Source organism: Lygodium microphyllum, chromosome 4 (assembly GCF_053477565.2).
Source record: "Lygodium microphyllum isolate KBCC chromosome 4, Lygodium_microphyllum_v1.1.10, whole genome shotgun sequence".
NCBI classification, from domain to species: Eukaryota; Viridiplantae; Streptophyta; class Polypodiopsida; order Schizaeales; family Lygodiaceae; genus Lygodium; species Lygodium microphyllum.
Window position 1 is genome coordinate 21,518,153 of NC_141138.1, and position 12,956 is coordinate 21,531,108.

Genomic DNA, 12,956 nt, shown 5'->3' on the forward strand with positions numbered 1-12,956 from the left:
TTATGGTATTCTACATCTCGATTTTGGTGAGTGTATTGAAAGATGGATATATAATGTTGGTAATATCTGTACTTGTGTCCAATTCCTCAATCTTCGGCCACAAACAGCAATGGTTCCTCTAACATCTTGGAATTCATGTAGCTGTTGAAATTAATACTAAAATGCTTGAAATTGACAAACACTAGATTAGCCTCATCTTTTCAGTAATTTCGATGTTTCAGTACATGGTATGGGCCTGTTTAGCCCCAAAGACTTTTTTGAGACCTGTACATGAGTTCGTTCAATCAAAGTCCATTGTATAGTCAATATAAAAGTATTTGTTTACCAAGACGAGGGCAGCAGCACATTAGATGCCACAAATTAGTCTCACACAATCGAAAGAAACGGAAACCTTTCCTCTTGACGTGCCAGGATTGAGAGTGCCTTGTTGGCACATCAACATTTACTACGCAAGAGAATTTGACCAACCATGGCCATTCATTAGTGTACTCCTTATTTGTGATTATGTATCTCTTGTCTCAAAATATGACCTACGTTATGGATATTGTACAAGACTTGCACCATTTAGTTTTAAGCTTTCTTAAATACATAAAACAGGGGAGGAAAGGGGGGGGTGATGAAGGCTGGGGGGGTGAAGGCAAGAGAAGACCATAGCGAGGCTGGAGAGGGGGAGATTGGGGGGATACAAAAAATGTCTCCCACCATTGGGGTGTGGAGCTCTTTAAGCTTCGTTGCGTTCTGTATTACTAATTTTTTCAAACCTGTTAGAAGTCACCTAAGTTCGAGCGGTCGGGCAGGCAGGTACAGACAGATCCTGGTAGAATGGGCAGCACAGGCTGGGGTGTGGACAGGTGGGCAGGTGTGCAGGCAGGCATGCAGGTGTGTGGGCAGGCAGCCAGGAGTGGATTAGTTAGCCAGGCAGGTTGGACTGCTACATGGCAGTGCACGCTGATCTGCACCCAGTCACCCTGTTTTTTGGGTCGACATGCAGCTTGTCTTTCCCCATTTTGTGCCTAGGTAGGCTGCTGCCCTTTTTGGCCTCCATCACTTTTGTCTTGTACTTGAGAGTGTGAGATGCTATGGCTGAGTGCATATGAAACCAGCCTTCCCTCTTGGAATGGGTGGTGATAACCTGATTTAAGAGTTAATTACAGCAATAAATAAATGCACATAAAATGAAGTACACTATTTACCATAACATTCTTGGACAGTAGACACCTTGTTGGCCCCAAAATTGGCGTCCCTTGCGGTATTTCTTTAGCTTTCATTCAATTGGAAGGAGTACAGCTCGAGATTCTTCAATCTTCTCTTACTAACCAATTGCTCTTGCTGTCATAAATGACCAGCAAGCCTTTTGGGTCATTTGCCCCTTGATTCACCCAAGACTTCTTCTCGAATTTAACCCTTGGCTAGCCAAATGCCGCCCCAAATCAATTCAGGATGGGCTGGCTCCTGAAATCCCCTGATAATCTTCAATTATCAGCTGCTGATTTCAGTCCCTTGAGCCTTCAATCTTTGGTACGGATCCCAAGGTGGCTGCTAAACCCCAATTTCTGCTGTAAATTAGAGTTTACTGTAGAAATTATAGATCAGCCCACCAAAAATGGCTGAGATCTCCTCTAAATGGCTAAGAATTGCTGAGAATGGCTGAACATAGACTGAAGGAGATAAGAGAATGCTGTAAAGAGAGAAAATTTTGAGATTTGTCGTGAAGAACTGATCAAAATCATTTGCTGCCCTGTTGTACCAGCCCCAAACGGATGCACCAACGACAATAGAAGCATCAGAGATTGTGATCTTCAGGAGAAAGTGCATCAGCAGCAATTGTCAGCTTCCCAAGGTCAATAATATGCAATCTTCATCCCCAAAATGGTCTCCAATGGCTGGGAAATGGCCCCAAAAGCTGGCAGCAATAGTCCAACACCTCTTCCCAACAGCTCCAAAATGAAAAAACGAGATTGCCCTCTCCCTTCAGCCCTATTTAGCCTTTCCCCCACTTGCATGTGAAAGTTTTGCCAAGTGGCAGCTTTCTTAATCCATTTTCAGCAATTTTCAGTCATTTAATTAATTTTCAGAATTAATTAATTCTGAAAATCAATTCAACCCTTAATCCATGCCCAGAAAATTGACCTTGCCCATCCAAAAATTAATTGGCTAGGCCATTTGCAACCCAAGGGGGTCCCATGTATTAATTGACCCTTGGACAAGCATTAATCCATTAATTAATGCTTAGTCCCTAGTGTCACCACTGACACTTAATGGCCAATTAATGGTCCTAGGGGCAAATTGACACCAAAATTCACCTAGAATCTAACAAATGTAACTTGTTACAACTTTTGCCTTTGACACCCATCTTTTACACAGGGTCCTTCGGCCTTCAACTGTGAAAAAATAGCTTGCACCTCACACGTGCAACACATGTGCATCTTTTAATTGCACATTTGATTAATCCTTTAATCAAATGTCAATTAAACATAAGTAAAGTATCAAATTTTCACGTCCTCGTGACAACATACATACACACACCACATGTTGTTCATTTCTACACGAATCTATTCAGTTCTCAGCGTTAAGTCTTTTTGCCTTCTCTTGTCTTTGTCTTTGTCTTCTCTCTGTGTTCAATTCTCTGACTAGCTTGTGCATCCGCTTCCGCAACGCTGCACTTTGACGTGGTATTAGAGCAGTTAAGGGGATGATGTTTCAGGTTGGTGGGAGAGATCAAGCTTGAGGAGATACACTGACAGCCCTCTTCATTTCAACATTCATTGACTGCAGATTTTTGCTTTCTTAGGTCTCTTTTCTTTCTCCCTTTCTCTTGACTATAGCCTGGATTGCCCTACACTTGACCTAAGCCGATCAGAGCTAAACCATGTGATCAGAGCAGACATACTGAAGTTAGATATGGAGAAGACCTGGATCCGACCCCCCTCGCCCCATGGCACGAGGATGGCACACTACCAGACCCACTTCCTCCAGGTATCTGAGGATGGTTTCATCACCCGACCCAATTACATGGACACACAGCTGCCTCATGGACTACGCACAGTTATTGGTCAGATCCGCACCTCATCCCACCACCTGAGGATTGAGACAGACAGATGGGAGGGTATACAGACAGAAGAACGCATATGCCCACTATGCGACAGAGAGCCAGAGACAGAGGAACACTACATTTGCCGATGCACTGTATATTACGACATACGAGGTAGATACCACTGTCTGTTTCGAGAGGGTTTTGGACCCCTGAGACGGATCATGCAGTATGAGGATCAGAGATGCTTGGGATTTTTCCTCTTGGAGCTCCAGAGGCGCAGAGCAACAATTCTACGGAGTAGGAGGCCCCCATAGCTCGGCTCACATAGACAGAGAGCAGTCACTGACTTTTTCATGGATACACGACAGAGTATGGCAGATACCACTACTACTGCCACACAGCCTACAGGAGTACATCATCATTGGACCTCATCTTCTGTAGGTGTCCCTTTGGATAGAGCAGTGACACTTAGCCGGTCTAGGCGCCCACGTCCACCCGGACGAAGGCCTAGACATCCACACCACAGACAAATTAAAGCCATCATTGAGCGCCACAGGAGACAGATGCCAAGACGCCTCAGCTATGTAGAGATACACCTCCCTAGAGAACAGACATATCATTGATGGAGAGTTTTCCTTTCTCTATTCTCACTTTCAGATCACTGACATGTTTCCCTTTTATGGGACACTATTTCATTTCCTTTTCAGTCTTATAGGCATGTTTTTCATCTTTTCATATTTTCATCTTTTTTCTCGTTCTAGATGAGAAACACACCATCATTGTATGTACTGCTTTGGTCTCATAGGCCACATTGGCCTTTTAGAGACGTTAATATACTCTCTCTCTCTCTCTCTCTCTCTCTTGTGTTCATTGTCTTTCAATCTTGTCCATACACTTCCACTTCTGTTGCACTTAGACACTTTCCACCACATGACTCCCTCCAAAGAAGGAATTAACCGTTTGCGTCCTATGCAAGGTTACATCAACATTGGAGATAGCTCTTTCGTCCCTATTCATGGCACGAGTGAGATTCAGATCATCTTGATGATAGAGGTCAAGCCTTTCCATCAAAGGTCTTATATGTTCCAGGCCTTGGCTACCATGTGTTTCGATGAGCAAGGTATGCGAACTTGGTCTCATTATGAAGTTTGGTGTTGATTCCTCCTAGATTCTTGATGGCCAAGCTTGAGAGTTGGTGTGCTACGGGAGGGAGGAATGTGATGTTTACAAACATAGGGACAGAATGGCTCTTACATTCTATCTTTTTACTTCTTAGTCTCAAGCCAAGCTATGGCAATGCTCGGTTTGGTTACTTCAATCATGAGTACCTTCAGAAGGCAGCTCGTGCATAGATGGTTTGTGGCTTACCATATGTTGGGGTGAGGCATACCCCCTTGTGTGTCCTACATCAAAGGCAAACAACAAATTGATGTGATCTTGAACAAGGATTCTCCATGGGTCAAGTTCCCCATAGAGCTTGTTTTCACCAACTTATGTGGCCTGATGTATTAGGAGTCCCTTAAGGGGAGCAAATATCTTTGCTTATTGTGAATGATTATAGTAGGATGAATTGGGTGTATTTCTTGTAGTTGAAGTCACAAGCCTTCACAAACTTTTGAGATAAGTTAATGTTCAAGAAGACTTAGTTTGGGTAGAAGATAAAGACAATTAGAGCTGAAAAGAGTGAATAACATACCTCCAACGAGATGCTTGCTTTCGTGCAGAGCAAGGGATTCACCAGGAGTTTGTAAATGCCAATACTCCTGGTGTCTTGGAGTATTAGAACAAGACAGATGTCGAGGTGGTAAGGACTAACCTAGAGCATTGGAGGGTGTCTCATGTTTTATGGGTAGAGGTAGTTGTCGTAGCTCCATATCCTTAACATATCATCCACATCAATAGTTCAAGACATGACCTTGTTTGAGGCGTACTTTGATATGCGAAGCTTGATGTTCCGTATTTTAGGATATTTGGGTGTGACATGTACATGCACATCTCAAAGGTGTCAGAAGTGGAGCAGTGGTGGAAGCATAAACATGTGCTGAAATAAACTGCTGAAACACAAGACAAAAAGAAAGAACACGATACAGATGAGAACTCAGATGTATGCACGGGAAATGGAATCCATATATCTGAACACGAGACAGTCGCATACAACAGTGAGTCACTGGCTGCGTGGGCACTGGCACTGGCACTGGCTCCTCTCTCCACAGAGTCTGCAGATGGTGAAGATGATGATGATGATGACTGAGGAGGAGCACTGAGTATAAATAGGCTGAAAAAGTGGGGAGCAATAATGCTGGTCGGACAGCATTAATGCTGGCCGACTGGTGCATAAAATGCCCCAATGGCATAAAATGTCACACCAGAAAAAACCTAAAATACCTAATAAAAATGCCCAGCCCAGATCAAGCTCACACTCACACATGAGCTGACAAATACTCTGCTAACACCCTCTCTCAGATCATGGGTGATCTGATACAATACAATAGTACAATGAAAAGGGATCAGAAACTATACAACATAGAACCACCAAGTAGAACCATGGATACCCAAGCAGTGGGTGATCAAGCCACCACCAAGGTGCCTCGGAGAGAACCTGATGTCAATGTCGATCGTACCAAACACTTGAAAATAGAGAAGATCATAGCATGTCTCTGTGTCCATCACCAATATCTCACAGTAGCATACAAGACCATCCTGTCAAAAATACCCCTGAACATAGGTGATCATGGATTCCCCGCCTTTGGCTAGATCGCCAAAGTGTCCCCTTATGGGAGCTCCAGACGAAAGTCTCCCGCTCTCTGTCAGATAACCAGCTTAGCATGAACCTGGATGTCAATCCCATCTCCAGGATTTGATTCTGCCAGACTGAAGTCGATGCGTTAGGGACGTCCCTCTCTGGAACCTGTGCACCTGTATAAAAGTATAGATGAGGCGCGGCTGCCCCATCTGAACACCCGCTCACACTCCCTCTCTGGCACAAGAGAGTCGTGAGGGATGACCTCATCACCACCACTAGAAAGTAGCCGAGGAAGGGGCCACCAAGCCCTTTCCGCGATCCGAAGAAGAGGATCCCTTCCGCGCCTTGGACTTCACCTTAGTCGGAGGATCTGAGTCGGAGTCTGATGAAGGAGAGGACGCATCAGTAGAGTCAACATCCCGCTTCGTCTTTTGCTCCTTCTTCCTGGAAGCCGCTAACGCCTCGCAGTCCTTCCGGAAATGTCCCTTCTTGCCACAGTGGTAACACTGGGCCTTCGACTTCTTCTTCCCGTCACCCCGCTCTAAAGCTACATAAGCCTCACCTCCATAATGTGCCGAAAGCCGCCCCTGTAATCTCAAGGATGTCTCATGCTCAAGAAGCATCGAGGTCATATGTGTAAAACTGACAGGAGTCGATGATGTCTGCGCCCACAAAGCATTGGCCACTCCATCAAACTTCGGGGGGAGCTTATAGAGGACCGTCCCGACGAGATGCGCCTCGGGAAGAGCAGATTGCATGCGCCGAAGCTGGTCCTATATCTGCGTAACACGAAGAAGCAATGACTAAATAGTATCTTTCGGCTCAAACTTCATCTGCTGGAGCTTGCCATAAAGTTGACTGCCCGCATGGTGGAAGGTGCCTCGTACATCTACTGCAACTTCTGCCATACTTCAGGAGATGTCCTACAGGAGGTAACCGCCGGTAAGACCACTTTAGAAATACACCAAAGCAATGCCGAGTAAGCACGGGCATCGTCCGAGTCCCATGTGAGCACCGCTTCCTCATGGTTGTCCTCATCAAAGTCTTCAGGAAGAGGAAAAGGACAGAGAGGTCGAGCAATACCTCCACAGACGATGTATCATAACCGCTTTTGCACAAACCAAGCTTTCATGACAGCACTCCATGTGAGATAATCAGGTCCATGTAACTTATCATCAGGGGAAGTGCACGGAGGAGCCATATGGAGAGGATAAGAAGAGAAGTAGAGAAGAGATTGAATGTAGAGAGGAAACACAGCCAAAACACAAGCACAGACTGCAGAAAATGAGAGTTCACATGCAATAGAACCCAAAATCTGATCAATAGAAGACAAAATCTGCTGCAGAAAGTCAAAAAATCAGTCAAAAACTGCCAAAAACAGCCTGAATTATCAGTCACCCAGCCACCTGAATTATCAGTCACCCAGCCACGAAAGATGCTGAATCAGCAAAACCAGGCTGTAAACTGGAGAAAAACAGGTAGAAAACTGTCGCCAGCAGCTGCAGATGAAAAATGCAGGCAGCAGAGGGTGCGTAGGCAGCAGACGATAGCAAAACTGCAAAAAACGCAGGCTGAAAACAGCCCCAAAACAGGTCGCCTGGCTGCTACAGCAGTCGCCTGATCAGCAGGGGTACAAAACAGTCCTGAAATCAGCAATAAAACACAGCAGAAACACACAGCCTGAAAACTGATACCATGTCAGAAGTGGAGCAGTGGTGGAAGCATAAACATGTGCTGAAATAAACTGCTGAAACACGACAAAAAGAAAGAACACGATACAGATGAGAACTCAGATGTATGCACGGGAAATGGAATCCATATATCTGAACACGAGACAGTCGCATACAACAGTGAGTCACTGGCTGCGTGGGCACTGGCACTGGCACTTGCTCCTCTCTCCACAGAGTCTGCAGATGGTGAAGATGATGATGATGATGACTGAGGAGGAGCACTGAGTATAAATAGGCTGAAAAAGTGGGGAGCAATAATGCTGGTCGGACAGCATTAATGCTGGCCGACTGGTGCATAAAATGCCCCAATGGCATAAAATGCCACACCAAAAAAAACCTAAAATACCTAATAAAAATGCCCAGCCCAGATCAAGCTCAGACTCACACATGAGCTGACAAATACTCTGCTAACAAAAGGAGTGTAACAAGATGGATTTGAAGTCTACTAAACATGTGTTCGTGGGCTATAATTCCTAGTTAGTGGGATACCGCATCTATGATCTCAATTGTCCATTTTGTAGAGCTTCTAATTGTCTTTTTTTTGGGGGGGGGGCGGGGGAAGCATCTAGTGCTTGGAGACTTGGGTGACAAGCAACCATTGCAGCTAGTTTAGGAGCTATTAGAGTCTGAGGTTCTCAAGGAGGGAGATTGCTTTGCTACCAGATCGTGAGTCGATGGCTGATCTAGTCTAGGAGCTGTCAGAGTTAGAGTTTCTCGACGAGGAGATTGCTTCGCTGCCAGATCTTGAGCCCCAGTGGTTGATCTAGAGCCATCGTTAGAGACCAAGGAGGGAGGGGGATTTCGGTCTTCTTTTCTATTAGTTTACTAGACCCTTTGCAATGGAGGCATTAAAAGTATTTTGGAGGAGTGGAGGTGGCAGGAAGGACCATGACATTCTCTCGTAACTACATGCATACAAGAAAGTTCTACACACTAATTACGGGTTGATGACCTATGTTGTAGTAGATATGGGTTCGGAATCCATATCTGAGGCACTAAAGTATTAATATTGGTGGAAGGCCATGGAACAAGAGTTGGAGGCTATCAAGCGGAATGACACTTGGAAACTAGTACTGAGGTGTGTTCAACGCAAGTTGATAGGAGTGAAGCGGGTCTTCAAGACCAAATATCTTAGTGATGGCACATTGGACAAACACAAGGCTTACTTGGTGGTCAGAATTCGCTCAAAAGCCAAGTGTAGACTTTGATGATATGTTTGCTCCTATTGCGTATATGGCTATCATTTGTATAATGCTTGATGACCAGTTTACCAATTGGATGTGAAGTCATGATTCTTGAATTGAGAGTTGAAGAAGGAGATCTATGGCTGTACAAGTTGAAGAAAGCTCTTTATGGCCTTAAGCAGGCTTCTCGAGTATGGAGTGAAAAGATGGATACCTTTCTTCAAGAGAGGTTGGGGTATCAAAGGTTGGGCTTCGATTTGAATTTGTATATCCCCATATTTCAGCTAATATGGACACAATGTTTGTGCTAGATGTGGCCGATCTCATACTATAGGGGACCACGTATGGATGGAGAAGCAGGTGAAGGATGCCATGAACGAGAAGTTTGAGATGACAGGCATGGATCTTCTGCATTTCTTCTTAGGTCATGAGGTATGGAGATAGAGAGGGGGGTCTTTCTCTCAATTGCGGTGTATATAGTGTTGAGAAACCCTTCACCCTTCACCCGCAATTTGCGTTTTTGCGTTTCTACGTTTTGCGTTTAGAGTTTACAGCCCCAAAAGGGGCGCCATCCTAGACTGATTGTGCCTATTTATAGGCCACTCTCTCATTCATTCCTCATGACTGATTCATATAGTCTGTCACCTCTTCTCTCCAGCCTCTCCACTACCCTTATACCCCTTCAGGAGGACATTGCGGTTCGTGGTTCGTGGCTGTCATCATCATCTTCCTTGTGCTATGGCACCCTTGTTCCCTTGCATCACATTTACTCCATGATTCAGATCTTCATCATTCCATTTATCAGAGTTTCTTCTCTCTTCTCTTCTCCTCTCCATGTTTGCCGAGTTTACTCCTTGTTCCTCCCCACAAACCCTACTGTCTCGTTGGTACGTCATCTTCTCTCTAGCCTCTCCACTACCCTTACACCCCTTCAGGAGGACATTGCAGTTCGTGGTTCGTGGCTGTCATTATCATCTTCCTTGTGCTATGGCACCCTTGTTCCCTTGTATCACATTCACTCCATGATTCAGATCTTCATCATTCCATTTATCGGAGTTTCTTCTCTCTTCTCTTCTCCTCTCCATGTTTGCCGAGTTTGCTCCTTGTTCCTTCCCGCAAACCCTACTGTCTCGCTGGTACGTCATCTTTTGATATGGTATCAGAGCTGGATCTGCTCAAACAGCGGCAAAGATTCTCCACTCCAGTGAAGGCAAAGATCGGTAGCGGGTTCAGCATCCACTTCTCTTCTTCTTCCGCTACATCAAAATCTTGTTTTTGCGGATTTCAAGTGTTTCAGCTTGCTGCCCACACCTCGTTCACGGAGGACATCTCAGCCGAAGCTGTTCATTGCTATCTCCATCAGTTGGCGTCTAATTTCCAGCCCTCTTCACGTAGTTTGGAGCTGATTCCAGCTAAGCAGCTGCTGTTTTTGTGCAGACCTGTTGCCGTACAGCCTGCCATGTCATCATAGTCCTGTTGCTTGCGTTTTTAGTCTTTCTCTCTCCTACAGGCTGTCCTATCTGCGTTTTCTCTTTTGCTGCTTGCGTTTTTAGTCTTTCTCTTTCCTGTAGGCTGTCATGCTTGCGTTTTTAGTCTTTCTCTCACATGTTACGTGCGTTTTTAGTCTTTCTCTCTCCTTAGATGCGTTTTTCTACTGGTTGCAATCTCTTACTGCTGGTCGTATCCTCCTCCCATAGGCACCTCATATCCAGCCCTTCCATTGGTGGCAATCTTCTCCCACTTATTTTTAGGTACAATGGCTTCCACGACCTACGGATCTGCAGTCCGTTCCATCGAGAGACAGTGATTGTTTGATACCGTCTCCTTGTCAGTTTGCTCCTTCGAGAGACAGTGACTGCTCGACTCCTTCCTCTTCGTCTGCGCTACCCAATGTGCTTCACTGAGAGACATCAACTGTTGCCCACCTCTTGCTCATTCTGAGCCCCACCCTTCCCCACCTTCGACTACTTAGGTTCGAGAGGCTACCTTTGGGAGCTCTTTGGCACCCTAGATACCTTCTTTGGCACGGTCAACAGCACTTCCTTCGTCATTAGACATTTCGGAGTCCATGATCCATGAGTTTTTGGATTCCCTATCTACTTCAGAGGGGGATGCTATTTCTTTGCCCTCAGAGGGGGCATCTACTTCTTCTTCGACTTCAGTGGAGGCTCCTCCACCTTCCATCTTAGAGGGGAAACCTACTCCACATGAAGTTCTTCACCCATCCTCTACTTTCTTGGGGTGGCTGTCTTCAACCAGTCATCTCTTCTACTGATACCCAGGATCTTCAGGTACCACCTAGATCGAGACCTCAAAGGTTTAGCCGCGATTTGATGCCGAGGCCTTCGTATTCCTTTCAGCATGGATGCACGGAGCTAGTGGGTTCTCTCCTGAGGTTGTGTTTCGAGTTCTCCAGTTCACTCTGTCTACTGGTCTTTATTGCAGGTTCCCTTTTTGGTGGAAATCTTGGATCTTAGGAATCCTCTACATCTTCTTCCTCCTCTCACTTGGTTAGCATGGAGCCACCTCTCGAGATCGAGTACAGGCGTATCCTTATGGTTCTCGGTACCACACAAAGTTCAACATTCCTCCTATGTATTGCATGTTTTCATCATCTTTGTACTAGGGCACTTGGGCAAGTGAACAATTTTCCCACGAGGGACACTATCCAAGTGGCACTTGCTACATGAGCATTCTTCAGCATGTATTATGTATCTCCACCTCACTCTTCTCTTGTTCCCCTTTTTGGGCTTGAGAGGGGGTGTTGAGAAACCCTTCACCCTTCACATGCAGTTTGCGTTTTTGCGTTTTTGCGTTTTGCATTTAGGGTTTGCGTTTAGGATTTGCAGTCCCAAAAAGGGGCGCCATCCTAGATTGACTGTTTTTATTTATAGGCCACTCTCTCATTCATTCCTCACGGTTGATTCATTCAGTCCGTCACCTCTTTTCTCCAGCCTCTCCACTACCCTCACACCCCTTCAGGAGGACATTGCTATTCGTGATTCGTGGTTGGCATCATCATCTTCATTGTGCTACGATATCCTTGTTCCCTTGTATCATATTCACTCCATGATTCAGATTTTCATCATTCCATTCATCAGAGTTTCTTCTCTCTTCTCTTCTCCTCTCCATGTTTGTCGAGTTTACTCCGTGTTCCTCCTCGCAAACCCTAGTGTCTCACTAGTACGTCATCTTTTGACATATAGGAGATCTTGATTGCTTTTGAGATGATCATACGCCATTCCATCTCCACTTCTATGGTTCCTAATTGGAAGGTTTCAGCTTATGCAGATTCGTTGGCTATTGATGCTTCTAGGTACTAACGGTGATTTGATCCTTGATTTGGCTACTCAAGACTTTGATTGATCTTTGTTTTCTAGTAGGTTTGCTTGCATGGTTTATGAAGGAGCCCAAGAAAACATATTGGCAGGTTGCCTTAAGAATTCGTCAATTCTTGAGTACCCCTGACCTTGACATTTTTAATCTTGTAGGTACAAGATATATCACTTGGGTGTTGCGTGTATGTACAGATGGTGATATTGATCCTTGGAGATGGACAATTGACTTTGGATTTCTTCTTGGTGCAAGTGCTATATCTTGGAGTAGCAAGAAGCAACTGATGGTGAAACCAACCTTCCTTCTTGAAACGGGTGGTGATAACCTGATTTAAGAGTTAACTACAGCAATAAATAAATGCACATAAAATGAAATACACACTTTACCATAACATTCTTGGACAGTAGACTCCTTGTTGGCCCCAAAATTGGCGCCCCTTGCGGTATTTATTTAGCTTTCATTCAATTGGAAAGAGTACAACTTGAGATTCTTCAATCTCCTCCTGCTAACCAATTGCTCTTGCTGTTATAAATGACCAGCAAGATTTTTGGGTCATTTGCCCCTTGGTTCACCCAGGACTTCTTCTCCATTTTGACCCTTGGCTGGCCAAATGCCACCCCAAATCAATTCGGGATGGGCTGGCTCCTGAAATCCCTTGATAATCTTCAATTATCAGCTGCTGATTTCAGTCCCTTGAGCCTTCAATCTTTGGTACGGATCCCAAGGTGGTCGCTAAACCCTAATTCTGCTGTAAATTAGGATTTACTGCAGAAATTATAGATCAGCCCACCAAAAATAACTGAGATCTCCTCCGAATGGCTGAGAATTGTTGAGAATGGTTGAGCCTAGGCTGAAGGAGATGAGAGAATGCTGTAAAGAGAGAAAATTTTGAGATTTGTCGCGAAGAACTGATCAAAATCAGCTGCTGC

At 45.0% G+C, this 12,956-nt stretch overlaps 1 protein-coding gene across 2 annotated transcripts in view; it reads left to right on the top strand.

Annotated features, from left to right (window-relative positions):
• PUM24 (pumilio 24) overlaps positions 1-12,956 on the top strand; it is a 54,983-nt gene that overhangs the window by 32,758 nt on the left and 9,269 nt on the right. The gene's annotated exons all lie outside the window — the stretch shown is intronic.